We start from the raw sequence: 22,805 nt of genomic DNA, 5'->3' as shown, positions 1-22,805 counted from the left end.
GCAGGGGGAGTGTGGCCCACAAAGGGTTGGGGACCCACAGGGCAAGGCATGGACCCCAACATAGATTTTGGCTCCCCAGGGGGTTGAGGGGGTCTCCAGGAGATTGGGGACCCCCCAAGCAAAGGGACCCTGAAAGAGGTTTGGGTGCTTCAAGGCATTCAGAGCCCGCACAGGCACAGCTCAGACCCCAAAATGGACTTTGGCCCCCCAGGGGCTCCGCAGGGGGTTGGGGACCCCCCCAAGCAAATCAACCCCAAAAGAGGTTTGGGTGCTTTAAGGGGTTCAGAGCCTCCAAAGGGTTCAGAGTCTCGAAAAGACTGGGGACCCACAGGCAAGGTGAAGATCCCAAAATAGATTTTGGCTCCCCAGGGGGTTGGGGGGTCTCCAGGGCATTGGAGACCCCCCCAGGCAAATGGATCCCAAAAGGGGTTTGGGTGCTTCAAGGGGTTCAGACCCCCAAGGAGTCCGGAGCCTCCAATAGGCTGGGGACCCACAGGCAAGGCATGGACCCCAAAATGGATCTTGGCCCCCCAGGGGGTTGGGGGCTCCCCAGGGAGTTGGGGATCCTGCAAGCAAATGGACCCTGAAAGATGTTTGGGTGCTTCAAGGGGCTCAGAGCCCTCAAAGGGTTGGGGGCCCACAGGCACAGCTGGGACCCCGAAACAGATTTGGCTACCACAGGGCGCTGGGGCCCCACAAGGCCTTGGACACCCACAACCAAACTTGGACCCTGAAAGTGATTTTTATCCCACAAAGTTTTGGTCCCTGCCTGAGGTTTGGGACCCACCAGTACAGCCTGGACCCCAAAATGCATTTGAGGCACAGGGGATTTGTGTCCCACAAGGAGTTGGGGACCCACAAGCACAGCTTGGACCCCAGAATGGATTTAGGCCCCCCAGGGGGGTTGGGACTCACAGGCAGGCTTGGCCCCTGAAAGGGTTTTGGACCTCACAAGTTTGCTACCCCACAAGGGCTTGGGACCCGCAGGCACAGCTCGGACCCCAAAACAGGATGGGGGACCACAGGGGCTTTGAGCCCCGCAGGGTTTTGGGACCCACAAACAGAATGGGCCCCTGGAAGGGATTTGGACCCCACAGGGTGTTGGGGCCCCACAAGGGATTTTGGACCCGTTGATCCCTGAAAGGGGTTTGGAGCCCCACAGGGCGTTTGGGACTCACAAGCAGGCTGGGTTTCAGGCCGCACAACAGCTTCAAGCCCCACAAGCAATGGCCCACAAAGGGGATTTGGGGCCTGCAGAGGCCCTGGGACCCACAGGCAGCCTTGGACCCCAAAACAGATCTGGGCCCCAGAATGACTTTGGGCCCCACAAGGAATGTGGGATTCATGAGCAAGGATAAGAGCCCAAATCCAATTTGGGCCCCACAGGGTGGTTGACTCCACAGGGATTTGGGACCCACAGGGGGATTTGGGACCCACAAGCAGGATTTAGCCTCCACAAGGGATTTGGGCCCTCTAAAGGGTTTGGGTCCCACAGGAGGGGTTTGGCCTCCAAAAGGGGTTGGCATCCAACAACAGGGCTTGGCCCACAAGCAAGAATTGGCCCCACAAGGTGGTTGGGATCCAGAAGCAAGGTTTGGCCCTCAAAAGGCTTTGTGGACACCAAGGGGGTTTGGAACCTACACGAAAGGCTTGTCACCAAAAAGGGGTTTGGGCCCCGCAGGGGTTTTGAGCTGCACAATAAAGGCTTGGACCTCAAAACGGGGTTTGGTCCCCTGAGGGGTTGGGGATGCACAAGCGAAGTTTGAACTCCAAATGGGGTTCCCCCCCATCCCCCCAAAGATGCATAGCAGCAAGGCCTGGCCCCCAGACGGGACTGGGGATTTTGGGATTTGTTCCCCAAAAGGTATTTGGGTCCTACAGTTGAGGGTTGATCCCCCAAGTGAGTTTGGGCCCCTAAAAGGGACTTAGGCCCCATGGGCAAGGGCTGACCACAAAAATGGGTTTGAGCACTACAAGCAAGAGCTGTACCCCCAAAGAGAATTGGGTCCCCAGAAGGGACTTGGGCCCCATAGGCAAGGCTTGGCCCCCAGAGGGACTGAAGGCCCCACAAGCAAGAGACACGATGTTTTGGGGAGCTGATTTCCCAGCACAGCTGGGGTTGAGGGGATGCCCGTAATCCTGCACCATCACTCCCCAGCTCTGGTCGCTGCAGTGTTCAGCTGAGGATCTCCACATGCTTCCCATTGACCACCAGGAGCTTTCAGAGAACTGTACCACAGGGATTAAACCCCTTGCAGCTGTAGGCGAGGTGGAGACTGACCCGCATTTCCCAGTTTCAGTATCTGGCTGGATTTCTACCCCATGAGCTGGAGCAGGGCCAGCGGCCAGTGGCATGGTCAGAGTCCCTGGACTGTGAAGCTGCCTGCTAAAATGTATCCCAGATGTACTCCACAGGGTTTGGGTACAGCCAGGCTGCAGCAGTCCCTATGTAGGATAAAGTCCATGGAGGTAGGAGGACTTGTCTCCTCTGGCTTCATAGCGGAGCCTGAAGATGGCCATACCAGGGTCTTCTCATGGCCATCTCTGCATCTAGCCTCTAAGGGGCTGCTCAACCCCTTCCTCCACCAAGGTCCCACTTCAATCCTTCATTTGCTGTAGCTTCAACTCAAAATCAGACAGAATTGGGTTGGATTTGCCTTGGTCAAGAAGGTGGACAAGGTGTGGAGGGATTTCCCCAAGCATACATACCCACGTGCTCTGTTTGTGACCCCCTTAGCTCCAAGATGCCTCCCACACAGTGCTGCAAGCCAGCGTGCTGGCACCTCTTTCCAGGAATATTATTTTGCTTGTAAACCTCTTGGGATGCCTTTTCATCTTGGTTTGGGTTTTGTTTTGGGTTTGGGTTTGGGTGGGTTTTTTTGGTAACACAGGTGTCTCATTTGGAAGGTGCCCAGTCTGACTGAAGAGTGGAGAAGACAAGCTGAGAGCTTCATTGTGGTACAGCTTTTTTAGAGTAGACTGCTGTGAAAGCCTCAGCCATAGGCCAGTGAAAGCTTTCAAACTCTGGGGCTAAAGTGTTAGTCAAAAAAATAATATGATGTTGAAAAAGGTCCTCTCTAGAACCAAAGCCAGTTTGATACCGTCATGCAGAGCAGTGCCACCAGGATTTTTGCTTCTGGTCTTACCTCAGTGTGTGTCAGTGATTCCCGTGGACAGGGCAGCCCCACCCGTCACCCCAACGGCACCGCTGCAAGGGCAGCAAACCATAGTGGTGTGCAAGGGTGAGCAGCCAGGGTGGACTGAAAACGTCTTCAAGTGTATTTTGCTGCTGTATTTGATGCAACTCCATAACCTGGTGGTTGCCCCTTGCTTCTCATGTCCGGGTGCTTCACCTCAGTAGCTGGCTTGCCCAGTGTCTCTCTCCCCAGCCCATGAAACAACGGTGACAGTGATAGAGAAGCACATAGGGGAGGAGCTGAGATTTTGCTTCAAATATGCAAATGTCATGGAAGCAATACATAATTTTAGATGGTGCCCCGATGACGGGTGAGTCCTGTCTTTGAGGCACAAGGGCCTTCCTGAATATGCTGGGGTACAGCACTCGATCACCAGAGGAGTGGTTTTCCTGAGGTTTCGTTTACCATGTTTGGACATGGCCGTGATTAATATTTCCTAACAGGAAGACGTCATGCGTGCAGGCTTTCCTCTTCAGGGTTTGGGTTGAGGGTGATCAAGTTCAGGTTATACACTGGCTCCTCACTTCCTCCACCTCGGAGACTACACCCCGGCTAGCCACTGCCTCCCTGCCAGCCCAGCAGCCACCAGCCGCCCTCTCAGCAGCAGCAGTCACCCATCACTGCTCCCAAAATGGGTCCTGGTGCCGGTGAGGTCTCACCACACAACCTCTGGGGACCTGGACAGCTTTGATATGACAGGACCAGGACATAATAGCACCTATCTATATACCATGTCTGTGAGATGAGGGGGGGTCATTTGTCACCATCCCCGAGCCGAGTTTTGCATGAGGCCATCAGGGAAAGGGGGTATCCTGGAAAATGGTCAGAAAGGCTGCCAGCGACCTCCAAGGGTACCCATTTGCTCTCTTGCTTTTATTAGTTTTAATGAAAGTAAAGTCACTGTGAGATACAGCCCCATGCAGGGCAGAAATTATTTAGTGATTCGATCAGGTGATGAACAATTCTGACCCAAAACTGCTTATATTTCTGTGTGTGAAAGAGAAGGGGGATTTGAAACAAAATATTCTCACTCTTCTTTTTGAAGCAATATTTTTTTTGTTGTTGTTTTAAAATCAACCTAAAAGCACTACTACATAAATAAGTGGAAGCTTACACAGAAGGATAAATAGCCCTCAACCAATATAAGAGGTTTTCCTGTGTAGGTTGAAAGAAGTAATCTCAGTTTGACTCAACATGTATTTTGTTGTTGTGTCTTTGAGCCTCCTTCCTCCAACAAATGAATTCAAGAGAGAGAGAGGAAAAAACTCCAATCTGTTTCTTTTTAACCTGAGCCAGGTTGGTTTATTTTTTAACATGGCTTTTTCACCTCTCAAGGAGCATCCTCCTCTCCCTGTGCAGCTGGAGTGGCTCACAGCCCCTGTGCCCAGGAAAGCCCTCACTCCTTTGTAAAGGCTGCTGGCAGCACTGGCCCAGAGCTGGTTTCCCTGGCTGGGTGCCATGCGAGTGCCGCTCCAGCGGGAGGAAATTCCCTGCTGACGGGCCACGGCGGGGATAAGTGGCCTGGCAGGGAGCAGCAGCCACAGACCAAGTGCAGGAAGCAGGGACCCTGGCGGGAAAGGACTGGAGGAGGATGCTTCGTGATACATGGGGATGCGAGATAAGAGGTGTGAGCCAGACTTGTCTGGATGTCAAGCTCCTTGCTGCCTGTTCTGTGCTTCTCCTGCAGCAGAAGAAGCGCTTTCCCTGGGGTTAAAAGCCTTTTGGTGCTTAGGGATGGATAAATCAGGAATATCTGGGCTTGGAGGTATGAATTTTTTTCATAGTGCACATCCCGAGTGCAGTTCTGAAAGGGCTTATCGGCTGTATCTGGCTGTGGATGTGGGGCTGGGTACAGCAGCAACCTATCTGAGAATGAAGATACGAGGAGATGGGAAAAGAAACCACCGCTGAACCAATCCTGCTTGAGCAATCATGTGTCCACCATCACCCTCAGCCACCCCTGTGGCCCTGACTTGCCCTGTGGCCCTAACTTGTCCTGTTTTGCATTCAGATAAAATTAGCATTTTGCTTTTATAATGCATTGTGCAATCGCAATGGCTGTGGCTGCTCATGGGCTGCCTATCTTGGTGCCAGGGCTCCCTCCCACCCAATGCAGCTGAAACATGATTTGAACAAAAGTGTTGGACTGTTTGGGTCTTTTTTCCCCCCTGAAAGATGGACGTAAAAGTGGCAAATTAAAGACTGCTTCAGCCACACTCTGGGCTATTCACCTACACTAGGAACTGCGGGAGGGATGTGGCTGTGCTGGGAGAGCCTTAGGTGAGTGGGTCTGGCCATGCAGATGTGATAGCAGGTGTCCTGAGGTTTCCACATTGATTTTACACCAGCACAAATCAGCTTCTGTGAAGCTGCTGCTTTGAGCTGGTGATGGAAGACAGATCTACAGCATTTAAGGCCCTATATGCCATGCTGTTATATACCTTTTTGTTAATTATTTATGCATCTACTGAAATGTGCTTTCTTCATGCATTTCGCTATGCTGCCAGTCCATGATGGAGATAGGGACATCGTAATGCGGTGCTCTCTTAGATGTACTGGTACGCTGTACACTTGAGAGAGATGGAGAATATGACCTGTTTGCTGGGGAGCACTGATGTAATTGTTAGATTCCCAACGAACACGCAAAAATCATCAACCTGAGTGAAGAAGTGTTAATTTAAAATGCAGGCATGAAATGGGAATTGTGAAAGTGCTGTGCAGTTTCAGCCACTCGCTAGCAATGGTTAGCGTCAAGGAAAATAAGTACGAGAAAAAAAAAGCGTTACCCAGACAGCTGAATTCAAGTGGGGCACCTGTGTCCTCAATTAACCCAACTAATAGTTAACTTTGATGTCAACAGAAACCCTCGCACCAGGATTTGGAGGTGGGAAATACATGAGTGCTGTGTTTTTCACTTCTTGACATTTCATGAGTCGTCTGTTTTAGTGCTGAAACGTCTCAAGTGATGGGACTGTTGCAATTTCTCTTTCAGTGGTATCGTTCTCGCACAATAATTAAATCTCTGGCTTTCAAGCATAATTGCCAATGACAGTGCCTCCAAAGTTGCTTTTTATGCTCGACTGTTCTGTCTCCTGGCATAAAGGGCTTCCAGAATAACAAAGCCAGGGAAGAGTTGCAAGTGGCAGCAAAGGCAAGAAGCAGCAATACAAACCCCATCCTTCCCCACACACACACCCCACCCCCCCAGTAGGGACAACAGCTGTCCCTAAACACTGAGGCAGCTCAAAATACGTTGCAGTCCTGGACACCTAACAGGCCCTGAAGGAAATGGTAGCTTACAGTACAGCTCCATCATTACCAGGCTTGTTGGAAAACGATAATTTTTCAGTGCTGGGACCTGTCTCCTGCTCCAGGTTGGTAATTGGTGGTGTTGGCTGTGAGCCAGGCAGCACTCGCAGCTCTGTCTTGAGAGGACAAAAACCTCCATTACTTTATGCTTTCTAATTCTCCCAAGGTGTGCTGCTGTCTATCAATAGAGTCGCCATGAGGTAATAGAAATTACAAACCTCCCCAGACTTATTTGTCTGAAAGCGTTTCTTGTAAAAATAATTATATGAGTCTCCGGAACTGTGGTACATGAGAATGGCAGAAGAGAAAGTTTGCAAATTAAAATGCAACAAAAGGCTCTTTATCGTAAACTATGAGGGAGACTGGGTGAGAGGGTTATTTCCCTTTCGTTGGGTTGGCTGGTGGCAGCTTTCAGAGAGAAAAAGCAATTTTTGTTGTCTGTTTGTCACTTTGCAGTGAAGCTGCTCTAGACCCAGCTCCGAGTAGGGCGATGGGTTTGGCCAGACACCACTTGGGGTTCATTCCCTACCCTTGCCATGGTCTTTCCCTGCGAGCCTTGGTAAGACACTGCCCTGTCACTTTGTTGGCTCACAACAGGGATCTCCTGTCTCACTTGCTTTGCTTAGCTGCAGCCTGGGGCTACAGACCCCCGCCAGCCCCTGCCCTCCTTGCAAGGGGCATCCTAAAGCCTCCATCACATCCGTTCTTAACCAGCAAAACACCATCCAGAGCAAACATATTTGCAGTGATGTGACAGACAGAGCTCTGGAGGAAATACCTGAGCTGTCTGAAAAAGTTGCTACCCCCCTGCCTCCAGCAAAGGCTGATGAGTTGACTCTGGCATCTCAGCACAAACCTATTTTGATGCAAAGTTTGAGTGAATGGGCTGGACTGCAAATGGGAACATCTGGGGCACCCACACATCTGCCCTGTGACTGCCAGGGCTGAAGCCCCCAGCACAGGAGAGGGCTGGAGGCTCCTGCGGGGCTGGGGTGTCTCCTTAAGCTACTGCAAGTGCTCGTTTCAGAGCTGAGAAGCCAGGATCCAAAGCCATTAAAAAATAAAAATATGGCTAAAGCTCAATTTTCTCCTCTAAAGAAGGTTTTCGCAAGCCCACAGTGTGAGGCAGGGGCACTGCTTCCCCTGGGCAGCTTTTATGATATTTGAGCTGGACAGAAACAGCAGTAAAATACATGCATAAATTGTATATATACAAGTAGATGTGTGTGCTTCTCTATGTATTTAACTTGATAGGCTGAATTCACAGCAAATCTCACAACAAAAACTGCTGCTCCGGTGTCACCAAGGGCTGAAGCAGCCTTCGGTGGCCACAGTGACCACAGGTGACACTTCAGTGCTTGCTTCTCGGTGCCAGAGCTCCAGATGACGATGCTTGTTTAAAAATGGAAGCCACCAAAAGAACATCAGGTCTCCATTTGTGTGCTGGTTTTATCTGGGAGCTGTCACTATCCTTCTGACACTTGCAGGATGCCCAAGGCCACCGGGTTTTAGAGTCAGAACCTGGCAGCATGGAAAATTGGCTCCGAAAAGAGTAAGTGCGTGGCATTAGGTACAGAGTTACTTATTATTTGCCTTTGCTGGTGCTTTTATGGGCTTGGTCACAGGTCATGCACCTGAAGTGCTTGGGTTCAGTGTTGGGGCTTCTGAGCCAAATTCATGCCTGCTGTAAAGCTGTTAGACTGCCAGCAAGGTCATCAACTTAGCTGCCATGTCTGGGGGTCTCAGCACGCACCAGCGTGACTGTGACACCTTCATTGCTCCCTGAGGAGCAGGACCTGGCTCTCACCCCCAGTTTTATCAGTGGGAAACTGAGGCACCAAGCTGGGGCCGTCCTTTTGGAGCAGGATGGACACAGGCATAAAGTTTTAAGGCTGAGCTTATGCCAGCTGTCACCAGGCTCCTCTGATATCAGTGCAGTGGGAAAGATCAAGAAAAGGAGACTCTGAATTACCCTGTGCAGGAGCTCAAGTACTTCTATAGGAATCCTCACCCCGCACTGCAGGTACCTACGGAACACAGGTACTTAGGCAGGGCAGGCACTGCCCTGCAAGGTGGAAGCTGCATGGGAAAACTACCGCTTAATAGTTTATGGCAAAATATTGATCCTTTGGGAATTTCATTGCCAGCCAAAACAGGTGACCTTTAAATCTGGGGCACTGACCCCGGAGGAGCTGGGAGCATCCACATCTCCTAGCGTCTGCAGCAAGGAGCCAATTTTGCTCATGTAAATTGTGACAGATCTGGGCTTTTCCTTTTTTCCTTCCCTGCAGATGCTGGCAGCCCAGCGTGCTGCGCTTATCTCAAAATGCTTTTGAGCTCTGGCTCCTGTTCATGGAGCAGCCAGCTGCTGTGCTTTAAAAGGTTATGCAGCCCTCAGCTACCTGCTACGGAGTCTGCGGGAGGAGATTCCTGCTGCAGTCAGCACAGGCTGGGGCTGTGCCCCCACCACCTCAGCACCCACCTGACCTTGCGTGGGGTGTGAAGGGCAGAGAATGGGGCACAGGTAGACCTCCTGCCTCGCTGGGGGCTGCTCTGTCAGAGCCATTAGCAGCCTCGCTATAAATTTAAACAAATGGGCAATTTTAATGAACCTCTGCCGTCAAGGGTTGGCAAATGATGGTTTGGCAGTGTGAATCAGGTCTGGTATGGGCAGCCATGGTGTGCTGATCTAGCCTTGTGTCCCAGCCTGAGGGGACATCTTGCTTTTCCGGGATGCTCGCCATCAAAAGTATGTTGGTCTCCTAAAGCCCACAGTACTAACGGTCCTGGGGGACACAATCTTCTGACTCAGCCGGTGTCCCATTAACTGTACAAAGGCGTTAGCGACCTGGACAGCCCCACAAAGTAACCTGTCCCCAGAGCAGCAGGGAAGGTTATGTTTCTGGCCCCATCTGAAGGTTATTCTGCCTGATCCTGTAAATTTGAGAGCCTGCTTCTTCCCCTTTACTTTCCCCAAAGAGTAAGAATGAAAATGTGAGAGATATATACAAACACTTACAGATACACTTTTTAATATAATGTATATGTGGTGGTGACATCTGTGGGTGGCAGAAACCTCTGTAACACAACAGGGTAAGTGATTGACACCCCATTTAACAAGAGACAGAGAGGGAGAAAGGGAGATGAGCACTGTCCTGCTGGGGCCAAAATGCCCGCAAACTCATAGGAAATATGAGCAGCTTGGCCAGGTCCAGCTCAAACACAAACGTGCTGCAATTCAGAGAGGATTCAGGGAGGTCAATAAACCCGTGTCCTTTTGGTTTCCATTCTGGTTTGTGAGCTTCTAAGCATTTGCACATGCAGGCTTTTCACCTTGACTGTGGCAGCTGCAAAAATGAGTTCTCTCCTCCAAACGAAAGCCAAGATTACCATGTAATGAATTGACCCCAGGAAACAGACTTCTAAGAAAAGTACCAAAAATGTGGCAGTTTCCCTGCATCGGCAATATGCACATGCATGTCCAGACATGGGATTTAGGGGAAGGTTTTGGTAAGCCAGCATTTGCTACATGCAGTCTGGAGGGCAATGAAAAGAGGAGGCTTTTTGTTTTGAGAAACACCATTGATTTTATTTTTGAAATTAATTTACTCAAGACAACAGAAAGAAAAAAGATGGCAAGAGTAGTATAAAAAAGGAGGTTGAGTTTAATTCATAAAGTTAATGTTGCAGGAGGCCTGAAACATCTTTTTAGGACTCAACTTGTCTCCACAGGTGTGGTTTTCTGTTCATCCATCGACCTGAGGAATCCCTTCCCTGCCTGGCTCTGCCCACGGTGCGGTCGGGGTTATTTCATGCACATTGGAAAGATCACCACTTTAACTCCACAGAAAAACACTTCAGGGGAGAAATAGTTCTTGAAGTCAAGCATTATAATTTACTAACAGGTTTATTAAAATCTTATTAGAAGATTATTTTTTAAAGTCCATTTTACACAGCTGTTGCCCTTCTGCTGCTGTCTAATCCTGGAAAATCTCGGTGAATGAGTCATTTGCACTTACTGTCTATTACACCCTCTTATTATAAGCCTGAGTGTGTTTGCATTTGCTTCAAATAGTATCAATAGAGACATAAAAGTGACATAAAGTCTCACACACCTTCCCTCTTGGAGTCCCTTTTGCTGTTGGAGGAGAGGTGTCTCAGTGTGGTTTCATGGGGTGGTTCTGGTGCACAGGGGGATGCAGGGAGCATTTTGTTTGGAAATAGCCTATAACTTTGCTCCCCCGGTCCTGACCCTTATGGAGAGGCTTTTAATGCATGGCTTTTGGGTTGTGTGGGTCAAAGACACAGCACTGAGGATCAAGGATTTGCAAAAGATGTTCCTGCTTCCTAAAGGCAACCTCGAGCACCAGCTACTGTTACCCATGTGCTTGTATGTTGTAACAATGAAGACATCTGGCAGTGGTGCATCAGGGGTATCTGAGAGCCCCCTTGTTTATTTGCTGGGGTTTGGTATCTGAAGTCTGTTGAGTATTAAATGTGAGTTCAGGGCCCAGGATCCTTGCATGTCTGCCTTTTTGACTTCAGGACATGATGTTCCTGCTTCCATACCACCATTAAAAAGAGAGTGGAGGAGGACCCAACACAAGGACATTAATTTCTGGAGCAGTGTTGTTGGTTAGCAGGAGGTGCAAACATGGTCATACAATTAAAAAAAAAAAGAAATATTGGTAGGTATGAAGTGTGGTTTGGTCATAGCCTTGATTCCCAGCAGTGTCTTCTCCCTTTACCAGTTGGTGAGCTTCACTGTCCCTTTGGTGATGCAGCCACTGCACCACGTTCAAAGCCCCAGGCATGCAGCGAACCTTCCCTCAGCCTGTTCTCCTCCTCTTACCCACCTGGGTGGACTGATAGGGGGCAGGGACACGTGAGGAAGCTGCCCTGTCTCCAGATGGGCTTTCCCTGGTTGTGCAAGCCATGTTCTCCTGGCATCCCAGAGTGATCCTTTCCTCTGGGACAATTGGCCAGGAGTCAAGGGAAGAGATTTGCTCTGAATGTAGCTATAGGAGGGGGAAAAAAATGCACATTCAAGGTTTAAAATTGCACTTGCTGCAGGGGATGTTTCCATTGGCAGAGTCTCCAGAACCAGCACAAATGATTCAAAACATTTTGTTAAATGAAATTCTCAGATGATGTCAAAGCTGAGGTTGCTTTAGTAAAACCAAAAAAGAAGGAAGGTCGAAACCAAAAAGAAGAAAAATAAAATTACACGATTTGACAGGGAGGGATTAGAAGCTTAAAATTATATTTATAAGCTATCCAAATATTTGAAAGCTTGGAAATTCATAGTTCCAGTGCTTTAGCTCAGCTCTAGAGTCCTGCCAGCCTCTTAGTGTAAGTCACGCAACACAGCCAGCTGGGCTGGACTCGCTAAACTTGCGAAGCCTATTCTCTGTTATCCAGCCCTAGCTCTGATTTCCTGCAGGCTCACAAACAAATCCCACCTTGCGTGCCTCAGTTTCCCCCTCTGTCAAATACAGATAGTTCTGTCCTCCACCTTAAAGTGCTTTGAGATTTGTCATTGAGAAGAGCAGGGGAGCATTTTCATCTTCTCTCATGGGGCTCAGCACCCATACTGCATGGGTCCAGATGAAATAGCAGAATTCAGAGACCAGCAGAAGCTCTTTGCATGACCTTTTTTTACACCACCTCTTTCTGTTGGATGCAGAAAACCTATGGCTGAGGACCAAGCTGTTGAGATGCTGTTTTCTTTCATGCCTGCTGCACCTGTCTGTTTCTCCAGGACTGTGCAAAACAACACCATCTTTGTCATGGCTCTACTAGCCTGCTTCATCTTTATTGATTAATAGGTCATAATCCTGTTTTAGTGAAAACATAACCGTGCCCACGGCTAGAGGATTCAGATATCACCGACGGGAAGATTACAAGCTCTTAGTCTGAACATGAAGAGTGAGACAGACTGTCAGAACAGCAGCACTTGCTAAGAGGAAAATCAATGGTAAGCTGTTTGGGGAGGGGAAAAAAATATCCCAACCACCACAAACGCATTAAACACAGACTTCAGTGCTCCATCTTTGTATAAGCCCAAATTAAACGTGACCATAATAAACTGTTTACTTTCCTTGGGTTTACCCAGTAGAAAGGAGATTCCAGTTTGCTGTAACGCCTGTGACAGTGGAAGTGTTGCATCTAGTTTGTGGTAATATGGTTGCTGTTATTAAGTTTTGCTAGGAAACACTTCAATACTTTTCCCTCCTCTTTTTGGGAAAGTAAACCAGCTAATCGTAAAATGCTAGTTGGGGCTGTAGACTCAATTAGTTACATCCTTGCTGAGGAGTTGTGGTGGCTCATGAGGATTTGTGAGCTGGGGAGGTGGGCTGTCCTGCCTTTCTCTTCCCTTCCTTCCCCCTGTTTCACCTTGCTAAAATCCCATGCTGGAACTGAAGGCACATGCATCCAGATCTCAGTCACATCCCGTAGCCTAGTGCCTCCTTGATGCCCTGGACAGTGCTTTCCTGCTTGTCCCCCCCTATTTATAAGCTTTTGCCAGCAGCAACTGCTTGTTATTGCATGAACATCCAGCCTTGAGCATCAGGGAGGGATCAAAACCCTATATACTGCAGGCAGCCCACGATGTACAGAGTACTTGTTTCACCAGTGGCTTTCAGACAGTGCTGCTGCTGTGAGTTTCTGAGCAAGGGTGCATTTAAGCATGGGTGACCCTGCAGCTCGGCTCCCTCTCTGGAGCCAGGCTCACTGTAACCAGCCACTTTTACCGGTCACCAGAGAGACACAGAGTTAACAATAAATAACGAAAAAGAACTAGATTTCCTTTGTTATGCAGTTCATTGAATGAGGTTTCCCACATCTGTAGAACTCACCACATCTTTTATGAGATTTGACTGTCAGCAAGATGTTATGAATCCCAGATGTTAAAATATGGATTTATTTATAACTCACAGCTTATAATAGAGAGCACTCAGAAAGATTATATCCAGCCCCCCTCCTCAAAAGATCTTCCTGAAATAAAAGTCTTAGCTTTTATTATTTTTTGATTATTCTTGCTACATGATTTATCTTTGGTATTACCTCTTTAAATGTCCTTTAATTACTGTGGCTTTAGGAGTGGTGTGTATTGGGCTTCAGGGAGCATTGGGCAAGGAGAGCTGAGCACCGACTCTCCCAGCCGCAGTGAGACTGCTGTTGTTTGGAGGCTGGAGGGCAGCGTGGGGAGGGGGGTGGCATGGGGGAAATCCTTGGCAAAGCCATCAGTTGAAGGCACAGCCAGCTCCAGGCACCTGTGAAACTTGGAGCTGGAGGTGTTTGGTATCTATTGCAGCCCTGAGGAAATGCTCTGGTCAATAAAAAAGTGGTTCCTCACAGCTGGTGACCATTACACTGAACACAGCATTGGACATGCCACAGCTGCTATTCTGCCGGAAGATGGAAATGTTTTTGGAACGGCTCTTGGAGCATTTGTTCCATTAGTGCTTTCTCCCTCCCTCCTCCTACCCCTTACTTTTCAAATCGTTGCAAGAAAAACCTGCAAGTGAAAGAGGAGAGGCCTCTCCATGTGCAAAGGCTACACTGAGGGTTGGGGTGCAAATATTCCTCTGGATTAATACTCCAGCAAGTCTTTCGGGTCCTGAATGAGGCATGCAGTGCTCGGACCTATGCACTTGCAGGAGTGAAAGAGGCTCCATCACAACCCTCCATGCTGTAAACAAAGAGGACAGGTCTGAGGGGAAGTATGAAGAGTCTCATTTTGCACACGAGGAGCAGGAAGTCAGTGATTTTACCCCAGTTCACACAAGCAGCTGGCAGCAGCCTCAGGAATCATAAGACAAGTGCTTGAGGCAGTGGTAGTCAAGAGCAGCTCTCCTTCCCGTCCTCCCTGCTCCCTGTCACCTCCTCCTCACATGGCAGCCCATGCTGCCGTCTTGTTCAGGGACTTTGCCAAGATTTAGAACACCTTGACTCCCACTTCCCTTCCTTTCTTTTTTCAAACCAAGTCATCTCCCGGGTTCACTTAGGAAAATTGTGGTTGGTTCAGAGATAGCAGAGAGCATCTGGCCAAGCATGACCATGCCATCAACCCCTTGAATGCCATTACTGCAGTCTTTAAAGACCAAACCTGCTCTCCACGCCGCAAAGCTGCAAGCTTGCAAAGGTGCTCCAGCTCCTAGGCTATGTCCAGGCCCTTCCAGCTTGCGAGCGATGGCCTGGAGCACAGTGAGTGCATGGGATCCCAAGCTCTGGTCGCCAGGCTAAGGGCCAGCTGGACAGAACAGAAAGCAGGCAGCTTGTGAGCCCTGCTGACCTTAGCTTTGGTCTCATGCCTCACCAGGTCCATGTTTCACTGGAGAGCTGGTGGCTTTCTGCAGTCTCCTCTCTTGAGCTTGGCAGTCTGGCATTTTAAAGGCAAAGCAGAAAGGAGGATGCATTGAAATTGTACTTCAAGGTGGGCTTCCCACACCCTGAGGTTCGCAGAGGTGGAAACCTGAACCTTACCTGCATCGCACCAGCGATGAACTGACACGGAGCCAGGAAATCAGCTGTCAGTGCTGGCACTACACAAATCTCACGGCACCGTGAGGAGGTAACCAGGAGAAACGACCTGGGCTTGGCATTTCCTGGCTGCTGGGAGATGGTATAGAGAGGACCAGAGCTCTGGTGTAAATCAGCACAGCTCCTTTGGTGCCTGAAGAGAAAAATCTTTGGAGAGAGTTTATGGGATGCTCACCAGCTTGTAAATATTTTTTGGCATATCAATTTGTGTGTCATAAGATTTAAAACCTTCATCACCCTAACGTTTTCCATCCCACTAGAGAACTCTGATATGAATATGATACACACTCAAGAAAGTCTGCCAGTAGTGTGATATTACAAAACTTGTGAAATGCCTCGCTTAACCACAGTATTATGTATTTTCCAAGCCACATACCTATCTATTACAAGGTCTTTCAGATAGAGTTATAGACAGACTGTGGGTCATGAGATCCTGACCTTGGCGTGTTTTTGCTCACTTCTTCTCATGAATTAACTCCTGAACTATTGACTCTTTGTTGAATGGATAGCAGAGTTCAGCCACATTTTACATGCAAGCTTTCCCATCCTGTATCTCAACAACTGCAAACCCCAAGGACAAGTAAATACTTCAAACTCGGCCATAAAATTGATGTGTTGCAAAATGAACAAAATGGGTTTAGTAACTTACAAGGGAGATACCATCAAGTCCATAATGAGCCAGACTGAGAGTTTTCCTGTCCCTCTCCTTGGCAGTGTGGCTGGGAGAGCTGGAAGTAGATCACCCCTTTGCAGGTACTCAGTTTACACCTTACATCTTATTCACTGAAAGCAAAATCCACCTGTGGTTGTGTCAGATCTCAGTCTCATGATCCCCCTGAAATAAAAAGATTGACTTAAGAATCAGAAAGCTTGTGAGGATCAACTTTTAAGTTCTTTTCTTGCCTTCTGGTTTTTGTGTCTGCATATCACTCCCTGCTAGGTTAGTGAACTTTCCTACACAACCAGAAAGGCAAAAATGTCATCAATAAAACATAAAGTTCCCAGGATCTTGGGGGAAAAAAAAAAAAAAAAAGCAAGCAATAAAAGCATAGAAATCATCCAAATTGCCAGTATCACATTAACAGATCAGCAATCACACTCTGCTGCCGTAACAGGGTGCAAATGAGCATAGTAAATGTGACTACAGCTGCAGATTGAACCCCTTTTTTGTCATTAAATAAAAGAAGTCCTCTAAACCAGCATATAACACTGGCATATTAGAAGCTGTGCAAGTTATTTCTGCATTGCACATCCTGCTGAACAGAGTCCTTAAGAAGCTGAAATTTAAAAACTAAAAATAAAAAGTGCAGTTTTCTTTTGAGTTAGAGGTCAGATGGAAAACATAGTTTAAGATCTGGTAAAGAAATTGTCTTCAATATCTGAAAGTTGCTTGGCTGAGGAGTGAAACAGTTTCATATATTCCCAAGGCTCCCTAGCCAGTCTGGCTCTGAAAAAACACTCCCCCGTGCTCCTGTGGCATCAAGGATTAAAGGTTTGTAGCTTTTCATGCTGATTCTTCATGTCTAACTGAAAACTAAAACACAACATCTGTCTCCCCATTCCAAAATACAATGCAGACAGTGATGGCATATTAATAAAAAATCTCACAAGAAAACATTATGAAGAATCAGTAGGCTGAGCCTCCAAGCATAATATTTCCATCATCTTGGCAGGGAAAAGTCACTGAAATGCAATGGCAGATTAAAATGCAATGGAGAACAGAGCTGGACTGAACCCACCTAGTTCAGCATAAAGGTGGTAGGGAGCTGGAGAGACGTGTAGGGTGTCTTTGCCCACCTTCCCATGTGATCTCCATCAGGTATAAACAGGGCAATAACACTTCCCTATCCCAGACATGGCTTATCAGGAGAGGTCGGCGATATATGAACTTGGGTCATATTCAGGCTGCCTACACATATCGTCACGGGGGCACCTTTGCTGCAGAGATCAAAGTAGCTGTCTGCTACCCCAGGCTGGCAGACTGGTTCCTGCTTCCTCGTAGGCTGTGAAGGGAGGTGATGGCAACGCTTGAATTAGGCTTGGCAGTAGGTGGTCTGAATGCTCTACTAACTAAGCAGAACCTGGGCACAGGATCAAACGGTCTCCCATGATCACCAAGAAGTTCTCTCATTCCCTGGCATGACTTTTGGTTCACGCAAACTATCAGACTCCCATCTGGGCATGGTTCAGGGCATTGCATGGGCCAGGGTATGTGATGTGACCTTATAGGCAAGACCACTATGTGGGGCTTGTGGAAGAGGGCAGGAAGGAGGTAACTATGGATATGAGCTGTGTTGTGGGTAACCATATACATATGAGCTGTGTCCTGGTACTCATCCTCAGGACCAGAAAAAAGGCTTGGACAAGCTGGTCCTGCTTGCTTTGCTGCTGTAGCCACAGCCAGCATGGGCTGCCAAGACCTCCAACTGGAGTCAAAGGGAACCCCTAAGTATTAAAAAAGGCATATTAAAAGGAAAATGGGCAGCTAAATGGTAACTGTCATGTTCAACCAAGCATCTGTTCAGATACGGTTCCTAATGCGTAGAAACTTCCTCAAGCTATGGCCAGTCACGTCTAACTTCCTTCACCACCTAAAATTCCGTACTCAAAACTGATGTCTTGGATCCCCATTAAACCTCAAGGTAAGGTTAAAAAAAAAAAAAAATAAAGAAGAATGGAGGAGGTTAATATTCCCCCAGGTTTCCTCAGCCAGCCCTTGTGTCTCTGTGTGAGTTTGGGATGTCAGACATTTGCCTGGGATTTCAGCCTGCCCCAGTCAGATCCATTCTGTGTGCTCAGCCCCTCCATATAGTGCATTTCCAGCAGTCTGACAAGCCCAGGATATTCATGTACTGTGTATTTTTTTTCCCAGGAAACCCTGTGAGAATCCTACAAAGCGGGAATAATAAAATATGCATGATACATCACTGTTCACTGAATGCATTAGCCTTTGCTGCACTTCATCTTACTTCTTGCTCTCTCTCCTTCCTGGCTAGAAACTCTTTAGGCCATGGAGCGTGCCCCTGAGTCCTTACTATCTGAAGGATGCTCTGGAAGGCCCAGCTTGTGGGTAAGTCTTGGTCCTCACATGGCTCCACTGAAGCTGGCTGGGCTCTCTGAAGAATGAAAGGCAATTTAATTCAACAACATGGCAAAAAGTGGCTCCTATACTTCAAGGCTTGATTCTGCACTTCAGTTTCCATAAGGGGAAAGGATGCTATGGAAAGGGAGAAGAAACATTAATGGAAGCACATCAGGGAGGACATGTTACATGATGAGCATCTGGATTAATCTTGTAGGCACCGATTGTTTTGAAGGTTAACTCTCACTGTATAAGGAGCATTCACATTGGAAAAGTCCTTTCAGAAGGGCAATAGAAAGTTTTAAGACACATATTCAAGACAAAACTTACTGAGATTGCAAAGCAACTTAAGTTCTGCCCGGCAGAAGAAGAGCCTAAAACTAAGAAAAGGGAAGTGTAAATCTCTTATAGGATGCATCCAGATTTTGGGTTAACATTTTCATGTAGTTGCTTCCATCATTTGTCCACAATTAGTCACCCATAAAGATTGCCTTACCAGTAAATCTAAATACCTAAATTTTCTTCCATTCGGCAGAAGTCTGCTACAAAAATATCTGGGTTTGCATCACAAGAAGTTTCCTCCTCCTTCTTTGCAGCCTGCGATGATCTAGTGACAGGGAGAAGTTTCCTTTTCCTCTGAAGCAAAGCAGCTCTATTGGAATCACTGCTGAGAATGAGAAAATAAGATGTTTTACATGGATATCACGTGCAACCCACCCAGATCCTGCTTACTTAATCAAAACCACAGCAGTTCATATTCAGAGTTTGCTTGGTTTCTGACTGAAGAGCCTGGAAGGGCCCCCCTCAATGTCCACCATCAAATATCCACCGTCCCTGCTCTGAGCTCAGCTGGCTGGAAAACTCCAGGGCACTCAGAAAGCGCTGTCAGCCAGACACGTACGCCACGAGAGAGAAGTAGGTCAGAGCCATCATGTTGTGGTCTGATTTTCAGTGTGCAGCCAAAGGCATTCTTGTGACCGAGTCTTTAAAAACATGAAAAAAGAGGGAATGAACCTTAGAGATACTAAGATACCTAGAGATATGCAACTACCGCTGGCTGGCCCACGCCTTTTTGGCAACACAGGAGCCCTTTGGTTATGGTACCTCCTGGAAACAGAGCAAAATGGCCGAGGACTGGCTGTGGGTAAGTGCCTAGAGCATATTAGCCAAGACAAAACTCTGCGACATGAAGGAGAGCTCTTCAAAGGCACAAAGGGAAATCTAACTCCTCTTGAATTTCATGCTTTGGAAAAACTATCTAGCTATAGTATTATTTTGCTTCACAGGCAAACTTAGGCTCAAGTTTCTCCTTTTTAAAATAAGCTTGACAAACTAATTAATTTTAAAAATCTAGCTATCATGTTCTGCTAGCGCTTGTGACACACTAACCATTAGTGCATTAGTAGATAAATTTATCTGAGCTCAGCGGGAAGTTTGTGTATACCTGGTTTACATTAAATAGTTGGTCAACACAGTAAAGTTGAGCACACAAACAAGTTTGATCAGGACTAGAGAAAACATTAATGTGATTAAGCATGTCATTAATTGATGATTCACAAGAGGCAGGCTACAGGACACCACAGAATTACTCCAGATTTATTTTCTCTGATTTTTTTTTTTTTTAACTATTCCATTTGGATGAGCCCATCTGGGGATTCAGGCACACTACAGAATCTGGCTAATCCCAGCAGGACCCGAAAGGCAAAATGACAAAACACAGTGGAGACAATTTCCATGACCTGGCAGACAAAGACTGACCAGCAAAAAAACTGATTTAGCTGTGAGTTTTCAAGCAGCTGATAGCTTTGATCTTATCTTTCTCTCCCAAGTTTAGGAGGCAGATTGAGTTGCTTTATGGTCCTTTAGGTATCTTCAAGAACCTGGGAAAATATATTTTGTTTATATTTTAATTAGGTTTATTAATTGGAAAGCCTGGAGCAGATTATTCATGTTTGTATCCTTTAAATACATATATTTTAGAAAAAAAATCTCTGATCTGTTGTTGTTTTGTTTAAATATGGATGGGAAAAAAATACAAACCTTAGAAAATGGTTCCTGTAGTTAATACTTCTCATTGCTGAAAAATATGTGTCTTGTTTCTAATGTGAATTCATCCAGCTTAATTTTTTTGATATCTGATTTTATTATGGCCATATCAGGTAAGCAGAATATCCTTCTGTCATCTTTTTGATGACTTACCAGAGTCAAGTCACCCCTTAGCTGTTTCCTTGCTTTTCCAGACATCCTGAGGGCCCTTTCAGCCTTTCAGTTTAGGCCATATATATTCAAATCCTTTTATCAGTCCCGTGCGTCCTTCCAATTTATTAATATTTCTTCAGCTTCAGAAGCCTGACTGAGTCAAATCTTGCATCCGCCAGATCTGTGCCAGATGCAGAGCACTGTGCAGAAGCACAGTGGTTGGGTTTTTACCTTCAAGTTCCCTCTAAAACCCTGGAAGATAGTCTACAAAATCTCTGCTTCCTGGGGCACTGCCCTAGACAGTAAATACACACAGAAAGTCTTCATTCCTCAAAGGAGGAATGTACAATGTACACCGAATATAATTTTCCTGCAATGAACGTAGCAAGCAATCAAGGGTACCCACTGCCCTCACCTCTTCTTTCTTGAGCAGTTCCCAGATTTTCCCATCATTTGCAGACCTAGTAATGCCTTTCTTTCCATAGTATTAGTAAAAAAGGCCAAAAGCTGAGGTCTGCAACGCACCACTAGAAGCACAGGGCCTTAGTCAACTGTCTCCTGTTGCAGTTAGGGTTTGAGATCTATCAAATGTCCAGTTCTTAACAGATTTTACATATGCCAAGTGGATTTAATCAGCTTAAAATACCCTGTGCTACTGATACCTTCATAAAGTGCCAACTCTGTTAACACTGCTGTCCCTATCGATGGTGAAAAGGTAAGTTTACTTTGACAGGATCTCCTTTCCATGAACTGGTGCTGATTGGTATTGACTACATGAGTGTCTTTATTAATCTAGTAAATTTGAACTGATGTAGTTATCAGCGGTTTATTATTGTGCTAGGATTGATACAGTCTCCAATTCTAACCCACAGACACCCTGGAAATAATGAAATTCAATACTAATAGCCCTTGGGCCTCTTGGTGAAAATCCTGGGGTTCGAGTTATCCATTTAGCTTTAGTCACTTGCTGCTTAATGACCACAACAAGTATTAGCACAGCGGAGGTATTTAATTTTCAGCACATAATAAGACTGTCACTGGGTTTTTTCGCCAGTACAGTACAAAGATACTTACTGAACAATTCTTGCCTCTGTTCCTTTGCTTCTTTTATCAAAACCCTTCAATTTCTGACTTCTTTTCTATACTTATTGTTAAAGTCAGTTTTCTCTTTCTTCTGAACGTGTCGAGTCTGACTCTGTAAGTGGCCACCCAGACATGACCCTATAGGTAATGCATAGTCACGCCTCTGCCTGGGTCAGTGTCTCGGCTGTGGGGCTGTGGGACAAGAGCAAAATATGCTCCACTGAATTTGTAGTTACCAGCCACATTCTTACTTAAGTTCTTTCTTGCATTTTTTTTTCTCTCGTAACTGATATCAGCCTTAGGAAACTGGCCATTTTAAACAGCTCAACATGCATATAATATGTACTTTTGCATATGTGTACTTACATACGGATTTACTTCTCAATCTGCTGATTTTTGGGTGCATATTAGAAAATCTACGTATTCCCAGTTCAATCCCTGCTTCTGTTTCATTCGGTCAGTAAAGGAGTAGCTAGAGATGTCTTAGGAGGATAAGGGAACTGGGCTCCAGAAGCTGTAAAACCCAAGCATCTGTTGGAAAGTAGGACTCTCCCCACATGGCAGAAGCTGATGCTGGATACCTGCCAGCTTCTCCTTCCTTCCCACACCAGGATTTTTTCAGCTATCCCTGCAGCAACAGCAGCAGCAACTTTAACTCGGAGAAGAGGAGAAGGGCTCAGGGAAGCCTCTTTGAGTAACTTCGATGTTAGAAGTGAGATTCCTATAAATACTTTTTTCCTTACCTGATGAATAAAATACTTGTTCCTTAACTCAGAGAGCACTGTACCTCCATGGAGGAGGAGCTTCAGAAGAAGACCAGGTTAATTACAGGCACGATCTGAAGGTTCGGGGGCATTGACAATCTCCCACCTGAGGGGTAAACCAAAATCAACAGCTGGTGTAAGAGAACATTCTTCTTTTGGAAGACCCAGTGCTGAGGTGGCCAGTGTGGGGCTCTTAGGTTGCATATGTGAGCATCTCCTTTGGTTTATATGGTGCCTGAGATATGTCTTGTGGTTCTTGGTCCTAGGCAGGTTTTGGTGCCCAGCTCATGAAGCCAGCTTTACTAGCCAAAACACAAGGACAGTATGAGCTCCTCTCTGAGAAGCACGAGTGAGCCAAGGTGATGAAAAACCCTGCTCTGAACCCTAACCTTCAGCTGTGGTTAAAACTACTACTCTGAGGGCTATTACTTCTCTGCTTGGGCTCTCCATATTCCCTCTTCATTACAGCAAGTGGAAGGGATCTTCTGGTGAAGGTACCAGCCTGGGCTATTCAACCCAGCTCTTGAGTAAAGACCTTATCTGTTCAACATACCTGAAGGTAACCACCCACATTTGGCCAGTGTGATCCCTCTCAAGGCAGCTATGTGAGCTCAGACTCATAGC

This window comes from Falco rusticolus, chromosome 4 (assembly GCF_015220075.1).
Source record: "Falco rusticolus isolate bFalRus1 chromosome 4, bFalRus1.pri, whole genome shotgun sequence".
Lineage (NCBI taxonomy): Eukaryota > Metazoa > Chordata > Aves > Falconiformes > Falconidae > Falco > Falco rusticolus.
Note: the sequence above shows the minus strand (reverse complement) of the source record.